General features: G+C 48.2%; 1 protein-coding gene across 1 annotated transcript in view; it reads right to left on the reverse strand.

Moving 5' to 3' along the window:
• The window catches only part of RNF17 (ring finger protein 17), a 3,777,565-nt gene that overhangs the window by 875,132 nt on the left and 2,875,668 nt on the right, over positions 1 to 26,765 (reverse strand). The window lies entirely within an intron of this gene.

Consider the following 26,765-nt stretch of genomic DNA (forward strand, 5'->3'; position numbering starts at 1 on the left):
AAGACTTCCTCAGGCGTAACTGGCTCTTCTAGGATGCTCTTCTGCTGCTCATCTAATCTCGGCAGTGTGATTAGGTCAAGCACGTCCTGCATTTCCTCATCTTGCGCATCATGTGGTTCTGTGTACAACTCCCTGTAATATTCTGAGAAAACCTAGTTTATACCGTCTTGTGTGTTGACCTCCTCTCGTTCCGAGTTCCAGATGGTGTGTATAGGAGATCTCACTTTCCTATCCTTATATCAGCACACCAACATTCTCCCAGGTTTGTCTCCTTGCGCGTGACTTCTCTCTAGATATCTTGCATAACTACATTTCCCCAATCTTTCCCAGTGTGTTATACATTTCTGTCTCAATCTGATCACCTCCTCCAATTGATCCTCTTTGATCCCCCCCCCCGCCTTTCTACCTCTAGCAACTTCCCTTCAAAGTCCTTTAGGTCCCTGATGAGGATTTTCTGTATCCCACTGTTAGGCAGAATCCTGTGAAGTGCCCTTAGGGACCACTACACACAATTAAGGCTACAGGTGGCAATACAAGTTTTACCTTTGGTACAAGCCTTTACTACTATGTTAAAGTGGTAGCAGTAGCAATGCAGCCAGGCTTATCTCAAGAGTATATGAGCAGTAGCAGAGATTACACAAAGGGACACAAGTACTGTGGCTCAAGCAAACACTGACTCAAGGTTTCAGGTAAAAAATATAAGTACATTTTTTTTTAAATCATTTGTTATTAACACAACACTTCTATTAAATTTAAAACCACACGTTAAATACACTACAACTGACCAATTCACTTTGTACAGCATAAATCAAGGTCAGAACCCTGTGTTTGAGAGAACCGGTGTTATGAAACAATACACGTTACCGTGAATACGATTGTGATCACTTTTTGACAGTTCGGTCTACTAAATAAATGTGTATCTGCGGCAAGAAATGCTACCGGGGCAAAAACACACTTAGCACCTGAGCTACCCAGAGAGGGTTGGGGGCAAAAATCATAGGCAATATGTTACGTAGGCAAACGGAATCAAAGAACACTCATAGACAGAAATACAAGAGTCAAGAGGCCGGAGCCAGTGTCAAGTGGAACCGGGTTCCTGTGTCGAGGATCACAGTCTGTAACGCTCACCTGGTATCCACGGGGACGTCACTTAGCTTGTTCTTACCTCTTACGACCTCAAACCATTCCCTGGAGTCTACTACACTGGAGACTGGGCCTGAAACATAGGATTGGTAGAGTTTAATCCCTATTGTCTCTGTGTGCTTGAACCCCTTCTTCCCCGGGGTCCAACACTTTCCTTTGATCCACAGCTCACCTTGTTTTCTTGGAAAGTGTGCTCTCCGTCCTGCTTTCAGCGCAGGGGCGCGTTGATTGATGCGGGCTCGTTGCTGCCTAGTTACTTCACTGGCAAGACTCTGCCAGGTAAGTATAATGAGTCTTTTGAACAGTTCTCCAACTTCGTTCCTTTCCTTCCTTAGATGATGGCTGGCGTCCGGGGATGGCAACGTGCTGCTGAGATGAGTAGCGCTGAAGGTGAGCGAGAGCGCGATGCGACCCTTTCGTATTTGTATTGAACTGAGTTCTTTTTCTGTGTCTTTTAGGTGACGCAATGTTTTCAGCGTGGATGCCGGTTATGAAGAAGAAAATCGGTGAGTAAGCGCGGTATGCGGCGCCTCTAGATGTTTCCACGCTAACCTGGAGTGTCTTTTCCTTCTTGCAGATGGATGAGAAGTTCTGGAGACAGAGTTCCCCCAGAGCGGCTGGAATTCAGGTAAGCGTTTGAAGCTCGTACAGTCTTTAAAAATAAGCGAAGATTTGCTGAATGCTTACTAATGCCTTTTTTCTGTTCATTTCCCTTTTCCTTAGGAAGCGGCGTGCTGGGATGGGAATGACACCGCAGAACAGAAGAAGCGATGAATGATGGGCAGAAGCGCCGCAAGGTAAGGCTGTTCCTAATGGTGTTCTTGTTCTTGCAGGAGCTGAGCACAGAAGAAAGATGCAGGCCTACTGGAGACCGATCCGAACACAGTGAGTGTCACGCTGCAGGTGCAGAAACCACAAAGCATGTTTCTCAGCCTGGGCGTGGCTTAAATAGTCTCTGGGTATCCCAGGTGTTTCTGGGCTGAACCACACCCAAAAGACTAGACTGCACATGCAGTTCTGGGAACCGAAATATGTGGGGGCATCCATCTTGTCCCCATCAATGCACTACAAGTCCAATCCTTAAAAACAGGAGAGACTCTTCAGGTGGCTATCCGGACCACTACAGCAGTGTGCAGCGATTTCGACCACAAAGGCGACCTCTGGCTGAAGAAGATGAGCTGGTTATCCCCACCAGGCTCAAGGTAAGACGACTCCGGACTGGATCTCCTCTTAGTCGTTGAAGGGTAGATAGCTTAGGACTGCAGCAGGGCTTCACCGGTACGTGATAGTTGCAGCAGTCGACCTCTCCTCTGCTTCTCTTCGGTTCCTTGTTGTTCCAGTGGCGACCCTCTGACTTCCAGCCCAGGAGACCTGCCTTTTATGCGAAAATCCCCCATTCACACAGCCTGGCTGTCAATCACACAGCAGGGGGGGTGTCCAGCCCGGACAACCACCTCAGCCAATCATGAAAAAGTGCAACTTGGGTTTCCTATGATATCCTGTGCAGGGGGTGATTACACCCCTCCCTCACATTCAGCCCACCTAGACACCTGGGCACCTTGAGGAGGGCTTCTTGGCAGAAGCCCGCCAAAAGACAGTGAACAAAGAAGGCAAACCTGGTTTGCCGCGCAAAGTAAAACACAAGAAGGATCTTAACAAAAAGAAATGGCGAATAAACCACACCGGAGCCAAAAGAAAAAGTATTTGGTCAAGCGGGTTTAAGTTTGAGGCTAACAGAATAGCCTACAATATTACCACGGTTATATAAGATAACTGCGGTAGAAAATTAGGGTAGATACCACTGCCAACAGCCATGTCTAAATGTTAAAAGAGCGAAACAATGCTCTACGAGGTACAGATAAAACAGTCTAAGAGTCAACCCTTCCAGTACTCCATGTAAAATGGGGTGTACTGGATCTGTGGTTAATTTGACTAGGTAAAGTTAATGGTAACTTTACCCTTTTCTGGGGGACAGTAGTCAGCCTCAGAAATGGAGTCGGTGGCAAGTCTGAACAACAACCCTGTGTCACTGCACAGAAGGTGCTATGTGACACACAAAAGATGGGGGCTACTGGAGTACACCACTTCAGAGTCCACAATCACAAAAACAGGTAAAAACACATAGCAAAACACAATTAAGAGTGGTGAAAAGCTCACACTCTTACCTAGTGGAAAGAAATAACTCCAGAGGTCCAGCAAAGCTGCTGAGGGACTCACTAGGTAAGGGAAATTAGCCATGAAACGAGAATTCTCCCTAACACCCATCAGCTGTGGCTATCATCTCGCCTCTGATTACCACCTAATATGCTTCCCAAATTGTTCCCGCCCGCTTCACGCTGCCTTCATTAGTTTCCAGAAACTCGGCTGTGGTTTTCCTAATATGTTCTAGGAACGCCTTATCCTGTAGGGACTCACTTTTCAATCTCCACATGGGTATAGGCGGTCTAGGGGGTGCTACCATCCAAACAGCCAGCAGAGGAGCATGATCTGACCGCACCCTTGCTTGATATTCAGCCCCCACAAATTCTCTGACGCATTCCTGCACCGTGAACAAGTAATCTAGTCTAGTGTAGACCTTATGGGGGGGGGCAAATAATGTGAGTATTCTCTTTTATTCCCATCTATTGACCTCCATACATCTTCAAACTGAAAATGTTCCATGAGGGTATGCAGGACCTTGGCAGGCAGGGCTGGCCTTTATACTTAATATCGGACCTATCAATAGTGGGGTTCAAAGTACAGTTCAAATCCCCCCCTTTTATGACCGTTCCCAACTTGTATGGGCCCAACCGAGCATACAAGGACCTAAAAAATATGGTGGCATGATTGGGGGCGTAAGTATTGAATATACATACTTCCAGATTTTCCATCATGTGGTGCAAAATGACCATCCTCCCTTCGTCATCAGTCTTAGTACCCAATCTCTTGAATGGGATAGCGGGTTTAACCCATATTAAGACCTCTCTTGCGTAGTATGAATAAGTTGAGCCCACCGTCACCCCTCCCATGAGCTCCCCAACTTCCAGAGTTTATGTGCATTCAAGTGTGTTTCTTGTAGCAAAGCTATCCCAACCTTTTGTCTTCTCAAGTAAGCAAATACTTGCAGCCTTTTAACATAGCTATTTAGCCCTTGGACATTCCATGACATGATTCTTAACCCCTCATCCATCATGTGTTGACTTCCACCCTTCAACTACCATCGTAGGAATATTCTCCGCTCTCATCCGAAAAGTGCGTAGCCATTTATTTGTGTCAGACCTGCCTCCCTTAGGATCTCTCCCCCCCTGTCCCACCCTCCCCCCATTGCCAACATAAAACACCCCCCACCAATAACTGTGCAGCAATGCACTGCATTCTTAGATACTCCCCACTTCCGCTCCACAGAACACCCAGAAAACCGGGGCTCCTATTGCCCAGCAGGTGGGTACAATATCGCACCCTATAAACAAACAAAAGGATAAGGGGTGGTAAGCGTTCTCCTCCCTTGCACATTCGTGCTCCTGCATGTAGCTGAACATTCTGGCGTCAGAGTCATTGTCACTTTCCAAGGAAGACAGTATCACTTCAGTCAAACGTGGCTAGTCCCCCAGCCTTAATATATACAATCTGTCTCAGACTTCTCTCAGCTGTCTCCGGGCAACCCTGCTCGTCGCTCCTGCTGTCACTCTTCGAGTGGTGGGATCTTGGCATTGTCCATCCAGTCGTGTGCTTCCAACAGCGTCTCGAATAACTTCCCATCGTGAATAATTTTCAGCTTGGCAGGGTGTATCAGCATATATTTGAGTCCAGCTTTTTAAAGTCTCACTTTCATGGCGATTAATTGTGTGCAACATTTTTGCACCTGGAAGGTGTAGTCCGGGTATATGGCTAACTTTGCATAGGCCCTCTTGTATATCGCCCCCATTACCGGAGAATGCAAGGATCTTTTCTCTATCCTTGTAGTTGAGGACTTTCGCTATTATGGGTCTTGGTGGGGCCCCCGGGGTCGGCTTCCGAACCAGGGAGCGGTGAGCACGTTTGATGGTGAGCCCCCCCAAGTCAAATTCCCAGCTCCCGTAACAGTAGGTTTTCAACATAGTTTGTTGGGTGGGCTCCTTCCATCCCCTCCGGTAGGCCAACAATCCTCATGTTGTTCCTCCGCGCCCTGCCTTCCGCATCTTCTGCTCTGTCTTACAGCAGCTACATCTTTTGTCTCAGTATGTCTACTTCCTTCGACATCTGCTTTTTATCAGTTGTGTTCTCCTCGACCTGCTTCTCCAGCTTGGATGTGCGCTCCGTGAACCCGCAGACGTCTTGCCGCAGCGGGCCGACATCTACACTCACTTCGTCGATCTTTGCTTCTATCGTGGTCTGCGAGGCTGCTATGTCATTAAGGATCGACTGGTGACCGAGATACGCTACTTCCCCTTGCTTCTGGGTTTATTTTTCCCCCGCCTTGTTTGTCCGCGTCACCTTCCATTCCCACTGGTCCCTTCGCAAAGGCCTCCATGGTGGTCTGCTTGCCCCTTGCTTTGTTGATTTTCCCTGCCATCAGCTCTATCCTGGCTCACCACCTCTCACCACTATAGGTCTGTCTTATGATGTAGCCTATTTGGCTCTACTCTTCAGGTGCCGTTACAGAGGCTGCACTGGGCGTACCTGCTGACCGCCTCTTCGTCTCCTAATTGTCCTTCCTCTTTCCGGCCTCACTGTTGCTGTATTCGGGGCCTGCCTACCTTCCTCAGGCATTCGCCACGTACGGTGTATTCTATTCAGGCTTGGGATTCTTTGTGGCCCTTCGACACACAAATGCACTTTGCTAGCCTCCTCCGCCTTAACAGTGCTGCTCGTGGGCCTGCAAGCACTCTGGGTCACCACCTCCGGTAGACACAGCCTCCACTACCACCTTCTCCTCTTTGTTCGCTGTGCGCCTATTATTCCAGATCCATCCAGGGGCCACCATGCCCCGCCCTGGCCAACTTCAGATGCCTTAACGTGTGCTTTCGCTTTAGCCAGAGTATGTTGGGATATATTACGCATGCACCTCATGAAATGTCTCGCGCAAGCCAGCAGTCCAGACCTCAGCCCAAGCCTTTCATGTTTTAGTGCTTGCTCCCTGTGCCTTACTTGCGCCCTCAGGACCTGTCTTTCGCTCCTCCTGCGAAGCCAGCTCCCGGTTGCCACAGAGCTACTTGCTCTGAGGCTCGCAGGCCTGCTCAGTCCGCAGTACTTTCCTTTTATGTACTACCACTGTGGACGTACCAACAGCTCAGGAGTCGTGAGGCCATGCCCTCAACTTTCCCCTCATTCGGCAGGCCGCCCGCATCTTCACTCTAACCGCAGTCGATATTCCAAGGCCAGGGAGACCGGGCCTTAGGCTTCTCCCTCCTATTATGCGTGCCCAGCGGGGGCCCTGCAGCTGCCGGTGTCCTTTTGGTGTCTCTCCCCACACTGTTAGTCCTAAAACAATTCCTATCAAGGTCTTGCCCCCCTTGGGCAACCTTGCACCGGTCTTAGACAACTCTAGCCAACCCTAGACAATCTCCTAGGGGGTTGTGGATCACTATACCCCACCCCCTGCTTTCATATCTCGGGGCCTATGTGCACTGTTACTTCTAGATTACTCCTAACATACTCCTATAGACACAATAACATAAGACACAAAGAAAACACATGAATTGATTCAATTATAACAATTTATTTATGCACAGCAAAGCATGATGCAAACAATACTAAAACTATTGCAAATATCTAATTTGCACCTTTTATGCGTCTGGTGCAAATCTAACATGCAGTGGATAACTATAAGCCTTACAGGCTTCTAATGCAAGCTATCAGTGTCTAATGCAATATGCATATGGCAAGTGTCACATCAGCATTCCTCTCCATTCCACACCATACTTCACAATCACTCTCTAAGACAATCCCTGTCTGATTTCCCCTTTCCCAAACCCAAAGCTCTTTGTATGAGTGTCTGTTCTAATCAATCAGTTTAGGCCATGAACCATACTTACCATGTGCATGTGCATTTCTCCCCTCTCCAGCTCTGTCTTTGACAAGTCTCTCCTCTCCCGCTACTCTGCAACCAGCCAGTCAGTGTCAGGCCTCAGTCTCTCTCTGCCAGATCGATCTCATCAAGGCCTTATCAGAATGCTTCCCCAAGCTCTCGATCTCCCAAAAGCCATCGGATTCTGCTGCACCAAGACACCTCTCCCTCATCGAACTCGAACTCCATCAACATCTAACACCATCTCCAACAACAACTACAAACTCCCTTCGCTTCACCTCTGGTTATACTATCCCATGACGTATACAAATCCCTATGGTTACTTCGTTCTCTAAGCTAAGAATCTCTCTTTCTCTGTCAGCAAATTCTAATATGAACGTGCCTGAAAGTCTCTGTTCTTTCACTCCGTGTTCTTGTCATGTTCTGTGTCAATGTGACATTGGACATCATATCTCCTTCATGGCCTTCTGTGTGCGGTGCCTGCAAAATACCATCCATTTCTCCATTCATACCCACTCACTCCACTGTTGGCTTCATGAAATCCTCTTTCCGTGCCTGTGTGCAAAGGCTCTCCTTGCCTGCAAAGGCTCCTCTCCCATCACCCCATGTGGCGTAGCCTCCCACCTTTTCTGTCTCTGCGAACACCAAGCCCTGCTATGCTGATTAGCCAGCATCGCCTTCCACTCGGACAAGGTTTGTGTTATCTGTCTCTGCCTGCAAAGCAAATGTTTACGAATATTGTGTCTCCATCCAGAAATGGCTTTATAATGCCAGCTAAATGCTTTCTAGCATTTACGCTTTCTCTCGCAATGGCAAGTGCTATCTATATGCTCAAAGCATATTCTAAGTGCACATTCTACATGCGTACATGACAGTCTCTACATGTGTCTCTACAAGAATAACAATGTGTCATTCTAAATGGCTCTACATGGTATTTCAAATATGACAGTGTGTCATTCTAAATGCAAATTGCTAATGGATACAAAGTGGTAGTCTAATAATGTAATGTGGATAGTATAATGATGCTACTTCTTCATGTACTAATCAGAACTAAACAGAATGCAATGATGGAATGATGGATAATGATTCTCTACCAAAGAGTCTAATGATTCCATAACAGAGTAATGATTGGGTAATGGTTCTGTAACAAAGAGTAATGATTCTCTAATGATAACAAATCCAGGCTCCTCATTTTATCAGATTCTACAACACTGCTCCTTCAGTTCAGGCACTGCGTCCCCACTAATGTTGAAGAAGCACTTCTCACCCAACGGCTCCTCCTCCGTCTGCTTGAACCGGGACCCAGAGTAGTGTGTACTTTACGGCCAATGCTACAATAGTATCACCACATATGTGCATCAGCCTTGCACACCGCTGCACTTTCATCCACGGCACCTTTATTGATGCAGTCTAACTAGCGGAGGCAGTACACTGCCCGGGTCCTCAAACGCCTTTCTTAGATGTTTGCTTGACACACTTGCAGGGTACTGATCTCCGTCTCCAGACGCCGGATCTCTCTGTGTCGCAACCAGAGTCAACATACCCGCTGGTCTCCGGGTCCGCCTTAAAGTCGCTTGTTGGAACACATGCACTCCCAGTCTTTCTTCGCCGCCTCAGGGTCACTTTCACTCGCTGCTTCTTCCTTTGTTCGCGCCGACCATCTTGTTTTGTATCAGCCTACTGGATACAAACGTGTGGCGTGCTCCTTGCCACAATATTCCAAACGTTCCATTACCATTTTCGCACTCGCATGCGCCCGGCGTCTTCATGGATATATGCTTCCGTCTGCAAGCTTTGGAGCACGATATTTGCTCCGTTTTTCCCAGGATCAGTTACGGATCGGCAGGAGCCATGGAGGAGACATGTCCTACTCCATGGCCTCTTAGCCACGCCCCCGCAAACACCAGTGTTAACTCTATAAAAATATGAATTAACATAATTTTGTTGGATAACAGCCCGGATGTATACTAGCTCCCTGCCTTTTTAAGTTATATTTTCTAACCTTAAAGAAGATGTATACAAATGTTGCATATTGCCACCTAAGATTGCCTGTTTATGTATCCCCAAACTGGTTTGTTGATAGTGTCATATTTAACAATACCCAAATCATTTTGAAACATGCATTGATCGAATAGTCTGAATTTATACCTACAGGTAATTAACTTGAGAATAAACCTGAATGTATCTGCTGTTTTCGTCTGTAAAAACAACAATAAACAGGTTACGTTTAATTGGGCCATTAAACCATGTAAACAGAATTACGAATCATGTTTATTTGGGTTTTCCCGTATAAGACACACTTAGTTTGTCGGATATTTTTACCAGGATACGAAAAAATTTGGCCCCATTATACACACAAATTCTTAAGATATTGAACATTTTCCATCATTCACCTAATTAAGTTCTATGAAGGGAAGGTCATTTTGTCTATTTTGTATGGGCCGGAGATTATCTTCTGATTGTAAGAAATTAGTACTATAGAAGGGTGCTTCTGGAAAAGAGTACTCAGTCTACCTCCTCTTTGCCCATCGTTTTTTTTTGCCATGAATTAAGTATTTTCTCATGGCGTTCTACCATCTCCTGGAACACATTGAAAATATTTTCTCAAATCCTTGATCCCCTCAAGAATTCATTATTTGTTGAATTTAACCGAATACTGATACAATTTTATAGAATTTGGATAGTAATCCGTTTTTCTTGGAAAATTCAGACAAAATGAAAGAAAAAGTAAGATTTGAATGGTGTGGTTGGAATGCACAAATCGAGAAATATAAGAGTATGGGAGTATCTTTAGATCTTGTAATTCCATACCACAATAGTTAGCAATGTTACCTGACCACATATTTTGTTACATATTTATGTGGTTTCTCTTCAATCTTCTTGGGACATTGGGGAGAGGAAACCCATGCAGGGGGTTAGATAAAGACATATAGGCTGTCTTCTCTGCCTAATTCCAACACATTTAGAATCTTTAAAGCACGTGTTAACACACTGCGACTAAACTGTTCTATTGAGGATAGAAGCATTTGAAAGGTTTGTGCACAACTCATGTTACATACATTCTGACTGATTTTGATAGTGCCTAATGCTAGGTATACAGATTTCTCTGATTTTAGCCATGTTCAGTTGCCTAATATTTATTAATGAATTATTAGGCAAATCGATCTGTATCGATTGATGAATTTTGGATCTGTTTTACACATTTTTAGCTAAGTGATTTAAGTACAGTGTTTTTCTTTTCTTTTACTAGAATTGGTATGTTATGTATGAATTGTGATATTAATTCATGAAGGATGAATTTCATTTGTTGTAAAAAGGTATATAATGAACTAAAACAAAATGAAAAAAAGTATGAAGATGTATTGTTTGCCATTGTATCGTTTCACAAGAGCACCAGCTCAATGTACAGTTACATTATGTATTTAAAGCTGAAATGCGCCAAGCCTTCTTTAGACTAAGGAACGTTACTGACCTTCAGCAATGTCCTCTTTGGTGGATATGTTACTCCCATGGATTAGGCATATTTTGACATCTCCTTTATACACCCACTGGCCAGGAAATCATTTTGCAGCTGCAAGGAGTCACACCGAGACACAAGTTGTGCCTTTCGTATCAGAAGAACAAGTTACTTACCAACTAGTAACGTTCTTTCGACTGGATGTTCCTCCAACCTATTCCACATCTTTGACATGTAATGTCCACAGCTGCGCTACTTCAGAAATTTTTCGGCAGAGGGCGTCCTGCGTCGAAGGCCTCCGTAGGATGCATGGCGCCCATAGCCTCAGTTCAAGTGTTTTTCCCTCCACAACGTGTGCCATAACCGCACACCAAGCCTCCATGACTGCACATAGCCTTGTGGAAACGTAAGCTGCAATGGCATGGGAAATTCCTCAGAGGGGCAGGCTGGGAGGGCGATGTGGAATACGTTGGAGGAACATTCAGTCGAAAGAACGCTACCAGTTGGTAAGTAACTTGTTCTTCGAATGGATTGTGTCCTCCAACGTATTGCACATCTTTGACAGACTCCCAAAGCAGAATCCGTGAACAGAGGAGGGAGAAGAATTTGGATATACCCAATCAGATGGCAGAATACAGCACTGCTTAACCAAAGGCCATATCTTGAGCATGGAAAGTATCCAGGGAGTAATGCTTGACAAAGGTGTGGATGGAAGACCACGTTGCAGCATCACAAATATTTTTAACAGGAACTTCCTGCTGTAGGGTTGTGGATGCAGCCACGCCCCTGGTGGAGGGAGCTCGCAAACCTTCAGGAGGGTCCTTGCCAGCCAATCTGTAACATTCAGCAATGGTGAGAATAATCCACCTGGACAAGGTCTGTTTGGTAACAGCATGGCCCAATCAGTGTCCAGTGTATCCCACAAACAGTTGGCCGTCCACTCTGACCCTACCCATCCTAGAAATATAAAAGCTTGAAGCTCTTCTAGGGTCCAACCTATGGAGTCTCTCCTTTTCCTTACCAGGATGAGGAGGAGGCTAGAAAGCAGAAATTACCACTTGTGGCTCAAATGAAACTCTGACACTACCTTAGGTGAAAGGAAGGACATACCCTCAGTACAACCCTGTTCCTGTGGAACACAGTAAAGGGTGGCTTAGACGAAAGTGCCTGCAACTCGCTCACTCTGCGAGCAGATGTAACTGCAATCAAGAAAACGGTCTTGAAAGTCAACATTCTCAAAGGACAAGCGTGCATAGGTTAAAACGTAGCACCAATCAAGAATTTCAAGACTAGATTCAGATCCCAAACCAGCACCTGAAAAGGGGACGGCGGGAACACATTTGTGAGCCCTTTTAGGAACTGGGTAATCAAAGGAATATCAAAATAAGAACGTGTAGGTACGCGTCCTTCAGGTTCAGGGACCACATCCAGTCTCCCTTGTCCAATGTCTCCGATATAAAAGCTGGCGTAACCATCTTGAACTTTTGCAGCGGTAGGGAGAGGGTGGAAAGGGCCAGCACAACTCTCAGGCCCGCCTGGTTCTTCTGAATGGCGAAAATCCAGGACTAAAAGCCAAAGCCTCGCTTGAAGGCTAGGACTTCCTCCACTGCCTGACTCTCTACGAGCGACCGGATCTCCGCCAAAAGAGTTGCGGTCCCAACCTCTGGGAGTGGAGGGGAGGAGGGAGGAGAGTCTGGTATAGGAAGGTGGTACCCCATGGATGCAACGGAGAAGATCCAGGGGTCCGCAAAATTCTAGTGCCAGAAATATGCATGGAGAGCAAGCCTGCCCCCCACCGGAGACACGTGGACCCGAAGGGGCGTGCCATGCCTTCTTTCCCTCGGAGGCTGACGCTGAGGCGGGAGACTGGAAAAAGCCCTTACCACCACCCCCTTTTTGTTGTTTGCGTCGGCTCTGAGACGGCGAGCAGTCCGACTGCCTGGTTCTGCGTTCCTGGAAGCCGCGGAACCCTCCATATGTACGACCCTTTTCCGAGCGCTGCTGAGATTGGGTGTATGATTTGTGCGTGGTCTTTGTAAGAATGGATAAAGACTTTGCTGTTTGTGAGCTGTTTTTCTTTTTGTCCAGCTCCTCGTCCCTAGAAGAGTGGAAGAGGTCTACCCCCTTGAACGGTAGATCTAGAATGCGCTCCTGGACATCCAGGTTGAATTTCGTTACCCGGAGCAAGACTGTTCTTCTCATGTCCGTGGCAATACAGATGGCACGGCCTGAGGTATCGATATGAGCCACTGTGGATTCCATGAGGTCATGCGCCACCAGCTTTTAGTACAGATAGCCCTGCCTTAAAGCGTGATTGGCACTGGGTGGGGAGTTCCAGGAGGAAGTCCGCAATTTCCCACCATAATCTTTGGTTGGCGGCAGCCAGCATGGCATCTTCGTTGGCCCGACGAAGGTGCAAGGATGTGTTGGGAGTAGATTTTCTTGCCGTATGCCTACAAGGCTCCTTGCCTAGCAGCACTGCAGAGGAGGAGGCTGAGGACGACTAAGGCTTGGAGTATAGTGATGCTGCAGCAATCACTGAGGAGTGTGGCTGAGGATGGGCCGAGAGCAAGAGTGTATCCCCCTCCATCTGCCTGTACTTGGCGTCGATTGACCGGCAGGGCCGAGTGGGGTTTGAGCCAGCCATTTTTGACCAGGGAGACTACATCGGTTTCCATTGGAATCCCTGATTTGAAAGAGGGGCATTGCGTGAGGACTTCAGCCAGAACCCCCTCTGCCAGGCTGCTCTACCTCAGGTTGGGGGGAGTCCCAGGTACTCCGCCAGGCCTGCAAGATGTTTGTGCAAGGCACTGGCTGGGGATGGCATGTCCGGATCCTCCTCCTCGTCAGTATCCTGCGGATCTGGAGGATCCTGTGGAGGAGAATGAGGAGTAGATGGTGCCGGAGGCTGGGGTACAGGGACCGGAGCCGGAGGAGGCGGCGTAGGTTGTGGAGTTGGCTGTGGAGCCGGAGGAGGCGGCTGCACTGGGCCCTGGGGGCCCAATGGAGGCGTCTGTGGTGCGGCTAGCATGGCTGGAATGACTTCCCTGATTGCGTCTTTGATGATAAACCCCATCTGTGGGGACCTCATGAGGCCGAGGAACTTCTCGAAGAGCACCTCCTCACTGGCCAAAGATGTGGCAGGCGGTGCAGACAGGGTAGTGGGGGGCTGCTGGAGCCGCTGCATACCCTATCCATATGGATGCAAAGGAAAGCTGCCCTGCGCAAATGAGGGGTAGACTGAAGGCCACGTACCTGGTTGAAGCCAGTCCCACCTTGACGCTCGTTCTTCGCCAACTTCCTGAAATGGCGTCGGACAGGTGCCTCTTTCTGGCGCGGCTGCCATTTCGTCAAGCTGCCTGCCACGTGGTACTCGGCCCGGCCTCGTCCAAGACTCTTGCGTGTGGATCACGGGGCATACCCTGCTCCTCGGGCCTCAGCCCGGTAGGTGTTACAACCTCGAACGTATTGCCGGTATTAGGGTGTAGCCCCTCTGACGTATTGCTGGTATTAGGGCGTAGCCCATCGGCCATGGTGCCGGTAAAAGGGCGGATCCCCTCGGGTGTAGACCCAGTGAAAGAACCTTCCGGTCCCTCAACACTGCGCCTGGGAGGATCCCTCGACCCGAAGGCTGGTAGCTAAAGCAGCCTCGGTGCACATGCCGGTAGAAGGACCTGGCCGGTCCCTCCCGCGTGGGAGAGTCCCTGGGAAGGAGTCTCCCTTGCGGGGTGCACTGGAAAATATCGGCCCTACCGTGGGCCTGGTTCGATGCTTCAAAGTTTTTGAGATCCTCTGGAGGTGACCTCTGGAAGAGCTCCCTCCACCTGGCTAGTCTGTTCTTCAGCGCCTTCGAGGACAGCAAGTTGTTAGGGAGAATTCTCATTTATGGCTAATTTCACTCACCTAGTGATTGCCCCAGCAGCTTTGCTGGACTTCTGGAGTTTATTTTTTTCCACTTGGTAAGAGTGTGAGCTTTTCCCCCACTCTTACCTATGTTTGCCATGTGTATTTCTCTGGTTTTATGATTGTGGACTCTGAAGTACACCACTTCAGTAGCCCCCTTCTTTCTGTGTGTCACCCAGCACCTTCAGTGCCGTGGCACAGGGTTGTCTTTGAGACTTCCCCCGACTCCATTTCTGAGGCTGACTACAGTCCCCCAGAAAAGGGTAAAGTTGCCATTAACTTTACTTAGTCAATCTACCACAGATCCAGTACACCCCATCTTCCATGGAGTACTGGAAAGGGTTAATTCGTATCCCTTTTTATCTGTACCTCCTAGATCAGGGGTGCACAACTGATTTTGACAGAGGGCCGAAAGTACCTTACATGAGGGCTATAGTGGGCCGAAAAGTAAAAGTGGGCGGGGCGGTAGGCGGGACATGTCAGGAGGCTTTTTCAACCCCCAATTTGTATTAAACACATGGAAAAAGATGTTTTTGAGGGGTAACGATTTTTATTGCATTTCAAACTTACATTTTGTACTACACATTTTCCATTGCTATCATTTATTTCGATTTAGTTATTGTATATCGTCTGTTTAATTAAATTATATATATTTTATTGACCCTTGATTGGACATTCCGTTATTTTGGACTGCTATAGTTTGCTGTTTGGGCTACCCAAGAGGAGTATGGCCTTCGTTGAGTCAGGTTTCCTCAAAAAAGCAAAGGATGTACATCTCCTAACTGTGCCTGTTTTAGCTTTATTATTGAGTTCACTCTTGGAGTGCAACACTATGCCCCATGGCTCCCATCCCCAACCAAACACTATGCCCCATGGTCCCCTCACCCCCAACCAAACACTATACCCCATGGCTCCCATCCCCAACCAAACACTATGCCCCATGGCCCCCTCACCCCCAACCAAACACTATGCCCCATGGGCCCCCTCACCCCCAACCAAACACTATGCCCCATGGGCCCCTCACCCCCAACCAAACACTATGCCCCATGGGCCCCTCACCCCCAACCAAACACTATGCCCCATGGCCCCCACCCCCAACCAAACACTATGCCCCCTGTCCCTCACCCCCCAAGCAAACACTATGCCCCCTGTCCCTCACCCCCAACCAAACACTATGCCCCATGGCCCCCTCACCCCCCTAACCCCCAACCAAACACTATGCCCCATGGGCCCCTCACCCCCAACCAAACACTATGCCCCATGGCCCCCTCACCCCCCTAACCCCCAACCAAACACTATGCCCCATGGGCCCCTCACCCCCAACCAAACACTATGCCCCATGACCCCCACCCCAACCAAACACTATGCCCCATGGCCCCCACCCCCAACCAAACACTATGCCCCCTGTCCCTCACCCCGCAAGCAAACACTATGCCCCCTGTCCCTCACCCCCAACCAAACACTATGCCCCATGGCCCCCTCACCCCCCTAACCCCCAACCAAACACTATGCCCCATGGGCCCCTCACCCCCAACCAAACACTATGCCCCATGACCCCCACCCCAACCAAACACTATGCCCCATGGCCCTCACCCCCAACCAAACACTATGCCCCATGGCCCCCTCACCCCCCCTAACCCCCAACCAAACACTATGCCCCATGGACCCCTCACCCCCAACCAAACACTATGCCCCATGACCCCCACCCCAACCAAACACTATGCCCCATGGCCCCCACCCCCAACCAAACACTATGCTCCCTGTCCCTCACCCCCAACCAAACACTATGCCCCCTGTCCCTCACCCCCAACCAAACACTATGCCCCATGGCCCCCTCACCCCCCTAACCCCCAAGCAAACACTATGCCCCCTGTCCCTCACCCCCCAAGCAAACACTATGCCCCCTGTCCCTCACACTCAACCAAACACTATGCCCCATGGCCCCCACCCCCAACCAAACACTATGCCCCCTGTCCCTCACCCCCAACCAAACACTATGCCCCATGGCCCCCTCACCCCCAACCAAACACTATGCCCCATGGCCCCCTCACCCCCAACCAAACACTATGCCCCCTGTCCCCCTCACCCCCAACCAAACACTATGCCCCCTGTCCCTCACCCACCAAGCAAACACTATGCCCCCTGTCCTTCACCCACCAAGCAAACACTATGCCCCCTGTCCTTCACCCACCAAGCAAACACTATGCCCCCTGTCCCTCACCCCCAACCAAACACTATGCCCCCTGTCCCTCACCCCCCAACCAAACACTATGCCCCCTATCCCTCACCCCCAACCAAACACTATGCCCCATGGCCCCCTCACCCAAACCAAACACTATGCCCCATGGCCCCCTCACCCCCAACCAAACACTATACCCCAAACACACTCTCAAGCATGCACCAATACAGACCCGAACCCCCCACCCCCCAACTCAGCACACACACATGCACCCTTACAGACCCAAACCCCCACCCCCCAACTCAGCACACACACATGCACCCATACAGACCCGAACCCCCCACCCCCCAACTCAGCACACACACATGCACCCATACAGACCCGAACCCCCCACCCCCCAACTCAGCACACACACATGCACCCATACAGACCCGAACCCCCCACCCCCCAACTCAGCACACACACATGCACCCTTACAGACCCAAACCCCCACCCCCCAACTCAGCACACACACATGCACCCATACAGACCCGAACCCCCCACCCCCCAACTCAGCACACACACATGCACCCATACAGACCCGAACCCCCCACCCCCCAACTCAGCACACACACATGCACCCATACAGACCCGAACCCCCCACCCCCCAACTCAGCACACACACATGCACCCTTACAGACCCGAACCCCCCACCCCCCAACTCAGCACACACACATGCACCCTTACAGACCCGAACCCCCACCCCCCAACTCAGCACACACACATGCACCCATACAGACCCGAACCCCCCACCCCCCAACTCAGCACACACACATGCAACCATACAGACCTGAACCCCCACCCCCCAAATCAGCACACACAAAGACCCGAACCCCCCCAACCCCAACTCAGCACACACACAAACATGCACCCATACAGACCCGAACCCCCACCCCCCCAACTCAGCACACAAAAAACATTCAAATCAAAACATTCATACACATCCGACACCCACCCCCACCCCCGCATCTCAACATACACATAAAATGCATTCAAATTCCAACATTCATACACATCCGACACCCATCCCCGCATCTCAACACACACACAAAATACATTCAAATCCCAACATTCATACACATCCGACACCCACCCCCGCATCTCAACACACACAAAATACATTCAAATCAAAACATTCATACACATCCGACACCCCCCCATCCCCGCATCTCAACACACACACAAAATACATTCAAATCAAAACATTCATACACATCCGACACCCCCCCACCCCCGCATCTCAACATACACATAAAATGCATTCAAATTCCAACATTCATACACATCCGACACCCCCCCACCCCCGCATCTCAACATACACATAAAATGCATTCAAATCCCAACATTCATACACATCCGACACCCATCCCCGCATCTCAACACACACACAAAATACATTCAAATCAAAACATTCATACACATCCGACACCCCCCCACCCCCGCATCTGAACATACACACAAAATACATTAAATCAAAACATTCATACACATCCGACACCCCCCCACCCCCGCATCTCAACATACACATAAAATGCATTCAAATTCCAACATTCATACACATCCGACACCCCCCCCACCCCCGCATCTCAACATACACATAAAATGCATTCAAATCAAAACATTCATACACATCCGACACCCCCCCACCCCCGCATCTCAACATACACATAAAATGCATTCAAATTCCAACATTCATACACATCCGACACCCATCCCTGCATCTCAACACACACACAAAATACATTCAAATTCCAACATTCATACACATCCGACACCCCCCCGTCCCTCCATCGCAACATACACACACAAACATAAAGTAAAACAGACCCGACACACAAACGCAAACAGACCACTTACCGGAGACGTGCTGGAAGGCAGGCAGGTAAGCGGCAGGTAAGCAGGAACGCTGGAATCGTACTACGGCTGGCGTGGTCCAAGGCTGAAATGCCTTCCGGCATCAAGCCTTATGGACCACGCCAGCCGTAGTGCTGGCCCTCCATTGGGTCAGCACACACACACTACGTGGCTCGTAGGAGCAACGTGGTCATGTGTGCTGAGCCAATGACGGCCAGTGTTTTGTCCGGCCCGGAAGACAACAAAGACTTTCCTAATGGAGGGCGGCCGCGGGCCGCCCTCCATTAGGAAAGTCTTTGTGCCTCGCGGGCCGGACAAAAGAGCATGGCGGGCCGCAACTGGCCCGCGGGCCGTATGTTGTGCACCCATGTCCTAGAGCATTGTTTTGCTCTTTTAACATTTAGACTTGGCTGGTGGCAGTGGTATCTACCCTAACTTTCCTACCGTGATTATATTAGATAAACGTGGTATTGTTCTTAACTATTATATTAGCCTCGAACATAAACCCGCTGGACCAAATCGTCTTTCTTTTGGCTCCGGTTGGGTTTATTTGCCATGTCTTTTTGTTAAAGTCCTTCTTGTGTTTTACTTTGCGCGGCAAACTAGGTTTGCCTTCTTTGTTCACCGTCTTTTGGCGGGCTTCTGCTCAGAAGCCCTCCACCAGGCGCCTGGGTGTCTAGGTGGGCTGAATGTGAGGGAGGGGTGTAGTCACCCCCTGCACAGGGTATCATAGGAAACCCAAGTCACACTTTGCCATGATTGGCTGAGGTGGTTGTCCGGGCTGGACAACCCCCCTGCTGGGTGATTGACAGTCAGGCTGTCAACGGATGCTGCGCGAGTCTATTTATACGCATGATGACGTCGGCGCGATACGGAGGCTGTCGAGGGACACCGACTCGAGGGATGCCGACGCGCAGCGCCCTCTACTGAAAAGATTTTCCGAGGCCAGCAAGCTGGAAGTGATCTATCAAAGATAAGGAATACGTCTGAGTACACAATCCCTTCGAAAGTGCAGTTTCAATAACACGATTCCTTCACTTTAAAGTACTGACGAAACGTCTAACTTGGTTTTTGAAAGTTGATGATTTTTTCTTTACCCCCAAGGAGTGCCTTCCTGTGCCCTTCACCCTCGGCCCCTCCCTGCCTACTAGTTGACAAGGCACTGTAAAAAGGGAGGGATTGTAGCAGTAACACACTAACTAGGACATTTGCATACCCACAATACTTTGCAAGCAAAACATATTTAAAGCCTCACATTGATATTAAGGGCAGTTAAGAAAATATATGAATCTGCGTGTACACAATTTTTAACAGTGCATACAGGATTGTTTACAACACACCCTACCCTCACATTCTTGGGTAGGATTACACAAGTGCTCAGGGAAACCGTTTTTCTATAGAAGAGTGACAATATAATTTGTTAGCGTCTGTACTCAATGGAACTCTGAAACCTTGAATAGGATACAGATTGTGTAAAATGAATTCCAGTTGTATGAATTTCCATTGTCCTAATACTATGTATGAGTAAATCCACGCATAGTGCTTACAATGGTTCTAGGTGACTTCATCGAATAGATTTCAACGAATACCAATTTGACTATTTTTTTTTTTATTTTCTCAATTTGGCTGCAAATATATGCAGGGGGAGACCCCCCTAACCCCTGCAGATTCCCAACCTCCCCCTGTCTTAATTATAACGATTACCCACCCCCACATATATTTAGGGCAAAATTCGAGGAAAGAAAATCATTGAATTTGTATTCAATTAATTATTTTTCGATGTAAACCCTTCATTTCCCCTTACACATCATCCCTTGCAAGCCAAGGCAATGATATTGCAATGTTTCTCTCCACTTATAGGGTAATGTTTGCATTAGTAGGAGACACAAAGCATGACATTTGCTTACTTAAAGTCCTTAGAGGGCAAACGAATACTTGAGTTTTATAATGTGTTTTGCAAGCACTTAGTTACACATCTTAGTAGCCTGCTTACTTACGGTCATTAGTCGATATTTGAGTGTACAGTTGGTTACATAGTGTGGGTGATGAGTTTGCTAAGATGCCATGTTTAACAGACATTTTGGTGCTTGAATGTTATTCATATTACAGCAAACATAAAACAAGTGGCTGTAGGTACACTTCTGGTAACTATTCACCGGCCCTAGGGAGGCAGTCAAGGTTATCCGGGAATGTATAAATGTGGCTTGGGTTGAAAGTTACAGTCATAAAGTATAAGAGTGTCAGAGTCAAGTATAGCAGTCATGGGAAGTGAGGAAAGGTTACATGGTTAATGTGTGCAGGCATATCTTAGTTAAATATACAGTCCTTGGAGCCACTTCTTCATATTCGTTTTTAACTTCGTTATTCTTGAGGGTGCATTGCTTGTAGTGCTTTTAGGTTTGTTACTTGAATAGTAGGGTAATGGTAATAGGCTAGACCAGAATATCAAGACTAGTTAGTAAAATGTTGCTTTATTAACAGAGAAAACAAATGCCATTTGAGCGCTCCAGCTTGTACCTTATTCCTCTTTGAGAACGTGGAAATCCTCTGTGTGCGCTGCAAAAACTCTGAGCGGCACCCAGAAGGAAGCTGGGCAAGCGCACATGCGCATGGCTTAGAGGGAACATTGGTTGCAGTACTGTGTCTTTCTTGAGAACCATAAAATTGGTGGCGTACCAACCCTGGTATTGTTCCGCAAAAGGTACCCTTAACACTGCACCTTTCCCCAACAGGGAAATCATTTCCTGTAGAAGAGGAGGATCTGGATCCCGAACAGATTGCTTAGCTAGGGGACAATCTTTTTTTTGTAGGAATGGGACACAGTACCCTTGTGCCACTGTCTGAAATGCCCATGCATCTGAAGTAATGCAATGCCATTCTTGTAGATGCTGGATCAACCTGACTCAACCGGGGTCCTGTGAACAAAGTGGCAGATGGGGAGCAGGTGCAAGTGGATCTAGGTCACCTGGCCTAAGCCCCGGCCACTTGGCGCCTTCCTGCCTGCCGCTCTTTTTCACCACTTAGCAAGCCCCGCCCAACTGGTGCCTTCCTGCTTGCCGCTCTTTTTCACCACTTAGCAAGCCCCGCCCAACTGGTGCCTTCCTGCTTGCCGCTCTTTTTCACCACTTAGCAAGCCACGCCCACCTGGTGCCTTCCTGTTTTCTGCTCCGTTTCCCTACTTAAGGAGCCCTCCAGCTTCTTTTCCTTTGCATATGGGGAGCAGGTGCAAGTGGATCTAGGTCACCTGGCCTAAGCCCCGCCCACCTGGTGCCTTCCTGCCTGCTGGTCTTTTTCACCACTTAGCAAGCCACGCCCACCTGGTGCCTTCCTTCACCATCACCGTCTTGTGGCCAATGCTGGATTTGACTTTTATGGACTTCATTCATTCATTCACGGTGCGTCACTCTTTCTCAACTCTCATGCTGGACTTCCTTTGCATCTTGTACTCATGGTGGCCCTGAATCATGCTGTTCCCATCTTCATCTTGTATCCTGGCTTGCAACATTATGTGTTACTACTGACTTCTGCAATTGTATTCGCTCTCTACTCTTGCTTCTCCACTCTTTTTGACTGCTTACTCTCTGTTCTCTCCTCCTTTCCCTTCTCCATTTTCTCCTCCCCATACTTTCTTCTATGCACTTACTCTATCAGAATTGTCCCTGGGCCTAATATGATAGCAACCTCGTCTGTTTCCTCCACCCTCCCATTACTGTTTTATTTCCTCCCCAACACCCCTCCAGCACTATCTGAAATGTCGTCCGGCCTAGTATGATAGTCGCTTGTTTTGTTCCTCCCCTCCCTTTCTGCACCACTCTCCCTCACCTTTTGTTTTTCTCCCTCGCCTTTTGTTTTTCTCTGTCTGTTTCCATTTCCTTCCCACTCTCCCCCTCTCTTCCTTATCTATGTCTTAGCTCTTGCACTATCTGAAATGTCGTCAGGCCGAGTAGGATAGTTAATTTCACATCCTTACTGTTCATGGCCTGTAAGAATGTGGTTGTATTTTCCCTTGTTCCCTCCCTTGCCTGGAAGCGCTTTGAAACACATTGTGTATAGGTGCTATATAAATAAACGATCAAACAAAGTACTCAGAGAAACGTTGGGGCTGTGGCAGAGGGCAGTGAGGAGGTGGCTGCCAGAGCAGTCTTTCCTTCACGGCCTATGGGGGCACGTGTGAACCTCCTTTGTCCTCTCTGGGTAGCTTGACCTCTTCCCCTTTGGCCAAATGAGTAGTAATAACAAAATGAACGCCCTCTCCAAGTCTGCGAAAGCAGGTGCTGCTGTTGCAGCCGACAGATAGCTGCCCCTAAAAAATGTGGAGCAGCCTTAGAAGCTTGTAGCTTTTCCAAGCTGTTGTCTGCTTTTGGTCCAAAAAGGATGGACCTATCAAAGGGCATATCCAGGAGCCTTGATTGGTCATCGGAGGCAAATCCAGACTTGGTATCCATGCACATGTCCTTATTACCATACTCAAGCCCATACACCGGCCGGCGCAGTCAGATGCCTCAAGGCATGGCAGAAGGGACTGGATGGAAGCTTCCTTACCATCACTGATGAGATTGTTAAAACCATCTCTCATCGTCTCTTCAGGAATGTTTTCTGCTGCCTGGGAAATTACATTCCATAACGTATACGTGTATTTCGCCAGAGAACAAGATGCATTAATGGCTTTCAGTGCCATGTTAACAGCAGAGACTACGCTCTTAGCCAGCGCGTTGTATTTTTTATCAACAACGTCACATCCGGACGTGGGAATTGTCACCGTCGAGGGACATCGACGCCGCACAGCACCTTCTGCTGTTGAGAAAAAAGGCTAGAGACAGCAAAGCAGGATATGGATATATGCAAGATGACGAATCGGTGGGAGGACACAATCCATTACAACATAACTTACAATGATGTTACAACCAGAACTCCTTTTCAGGCATGGATGCTTGGTCTTGGAGCACAGCCTGAGTGGAAAGGGAGGTAATCAGTAACTGTTGGACTGAAATACAAACAAGAATCTCATTTGGAGCCAAGGGCTCACACAAGGCCACTGAATGAGCTGCTTTATCAGCTAGTAAGTTTTCCTCAGCAGCGAAGGATTTGTGACCATGACATTCAACTATGGCAAGGGCACAAGGAATTTGCAAGTCATGTAGTTAAGCAGACTGTGATAATTCACAGGACCTTGTCACTTCTCCCCAAAGAGGAGCCCTACCCTGTGAGGCTAGGGAGGTGAGCCCACTATGCAGCATTCCACCTAGTGGTGGCAGTCAGTGAGACCTCACAGGGAGAGACTCCCCGCTAGGGGAAAAGACTCCCATTCCATGAAGGAACTCCCTGCCCCACTTGCCTATGAACCGCTCAGACCATCATTACCTCAGAAGACACAACCTGAGCAAACCACTGAGTGCTATTGAGATACCAATTCCAATATTAGAACCCAACACAAATCCACAGAGAAGAAGAAGAAAAGTGGAGGAATAATGCCGATCGCTCCTCTATGGCAAATAGGGAATATTGTGAAGAGTGGGAACTATGGAGTAAGAAAGAATCCTCCAGAAAGAGAAAAAACGAAGAAGGACTTGCATTAGAGAGAGTCGTGTTCACCAAGAAGGTGAAGCCCGGGAACTTCAAACCTGGGAGATAGAAGCCAGGGCATTCTGGGCGGTCCTCGGTCGAGAGAGTGTGAAGAACGAAGGAAGAAAGTCATACAAGAGCCGGCAGGGAGCCGACTTGTGTGAGTGGCAAGGGTTGCCAAGTGATGGTGTGACATCTAGGTGGTGTACCGCATGGTCTGACGACAAAGGCAAGACCATCCAGGAAGATACTCTGCGGAACCACAGATATCGAAGGAGAGAAGGAAAGGAAGACGCTGGAAGCGTTCCTCGAGGCAGCGTGATCCTGACCCCACAGCAAGAACCGGTGATGCCAACCCAAAAAGCTGGGGTAACGGGAATGTCTGGAGACCACAGGGGCCACCGGCAGACACAAATCAGTAGAGAGCATCACGAAAACTGAAAGGTTCATCATCCTCATCCCAGTAACTGTAACAGTAGTAAATATAACGAATACTGAGAGACTCATCATACATGTCTCAGTAACAGTCAAAACAGCAAAGAGTATAAAGAATACCAAGGGGCTCATCAAATTTATTCCATTAACTGTGAAAGTCGTAGAACACAGCGAATGCCAAGGCACTCATTATACTCGTCCCAGTAAGTGTGAAAACAGCAGAGTATATATCGAATCCAAAGGGACTCATCACATTCGTCCCAGTGGTTATAAAACCAGTCAAATAAGGAAGAAAGCCAATAATAACGTCTCTCGTCATTGGGAAGACCAAGACAACAACAAAGAGGGACAGAAGAACCGACATGGGGGTTTTGAAAAAGGAAAGTTATTACAAAACAACTAAGTGGTCAAAGAAAACACGGACCCTGGGAGTGAGAGACTGTGAAATAAGTACAAAAGAGAGTGATATTGATGCAAAGAGAAACCAGAGAAATAAAGGTTAAGCGCCTCGAGTAGGGAAAGCCGGAACTGTAAATAAGTCAAGACAGGAGATATCTGAGTGAAGGTGGAAGAGTTCCCTTGAAGAATTAAATGAACTATATTACGGGGAACTATCTCAAGAAGGCCTGTCCAGGAGAAGGGAGTCATTCTCCTGGAACACCTTTTTGTTTTGTTAGTTGTTAATGAATGGTGGGGCCAGAGTAGGGTAGTTTTTGCTACAGGACGGACTATATTGATTTGGAAGACCCCACTGACGTGCACCCTAGTTAGATTCTGTTAGGTAGGCAAAACCCCTGTTTGGTAAGGATAGATAGGCTTGTTTTTAATATGAAAACAATTTCACAGGGAAATGCCACCCCTTTGTCCGCCTCCTTCTTTGGACCTAACGCAAGACACATATTTACCATTTGAAATAGGATTAACCTATGAGGCAAAATAACATCTCTTGCTAGAGGACACTGAAGTCATAAACCACTCCATGAGCGTAGCGCGATTCGGTATGAATAGCAGCCGACTTATCTTTTGCCAGGCAGCACAGTCGAGTGAGGGCCACGAGCTTGGCTACCTGGGAAGACTTGGAATTTGGTAGTCAATACGATTCAAGTACAGCATGAGGGGCACACACGACCCATTAAAAAATAAAACAACTCTGGGTTAAGCAATGTAACATCTTTCAAATCTGCATGTGGGGACAGTTGGGTATCAAAAACACAGGCAATCGGGTGGTTCCCCATCTTGGGGTGTTGACAACAAAGAAGCGGGGTTCAAAACAAGAGCATTGCTTAGGGTGACACCGGCAGCAGAAATGCTTCTCATACTTGGTCAACCGTGAAAATTCGAGACATGCTATGACTTCCCCTTTAGCAAGAGAGCTAGCACGGAGTTGGGCAAGCCACAGTAACGGGTTGTCCCTGGATAAGTACATCAGATTTCTCTAATAGCAGGGCTGCTGCCACGACAGCATGCAGGCTGGCTGGCAAACCGGCAGATAGCGGTCCAAAGCCACACTGTGGTAGGGCACGGGCCAGTGCTTATCACTGTGTAGCTGAGTCAGTACTCCTTGATCAAATCCATCACGCTGATCAAAAAACAGCACAAACAGTGTCCGATAATCTGGCTACCCTGAGGCGAGTGCTTTTGGGAGCTCTTGCTTGGTAATGGTATTGTTTATTTGTAAAGCGCCTATACACAAGGGAAGTGTTTCAAAGTGCTCAAGGGGGGGGGGACAAGGGGAAAATCAATAGTCGTTCAGAGCCCTTGAAATTCTGAAACAATAGTCTGCACGGGCAGAGTAAGTGCAAATAATACAATTAACAGTGGAGATAGCTGCAAATAGGCCTGACGACGATTGTGCAGTTTTTCCAAGCTCAGGCGCTTAATGGTGACAAATACTTTGTCGGCTTCCTCAGTCAATGGCAGCGGTTCAGAGGTTGAACGATGGGTGGGAGCATGGAGGGGCTTAACTATGGTTGCATACCCTGCTAGTCACTGTCGACAGGAACTAACCAGCCTGAGGAACCACAATCATTTTTCTAATCTGGGGCTTGGGAACCTGCTGAATTGTTTTATTGAGATCCTGCGACAAATGTCTCTGACCTGCGGAAATTTCATGGCCCGAGTATTGCACGTGGGGCTTACACAGTTGCATCTCATCTTTGAAAACCTTGTGACCCTTATTAGCAAGAGCTTTCAATAGTGCAAACGTG

Source organism: Ambystoma mexicanum, chromosome 7q, assembly GCF_040938575.1.
Source record: "Ambystoma mexicanum isolate Mex_15411 chromosome 7q, UKY_AmexF1_1, whole genome shotgun sequence".
Classification (NCBI taxonomy): Eukaryota; Metazoa; Chordata; class Amphibia; order Caudata; family Ambystomatidae; genus Ambystoma; species Ambystoma mexicanum.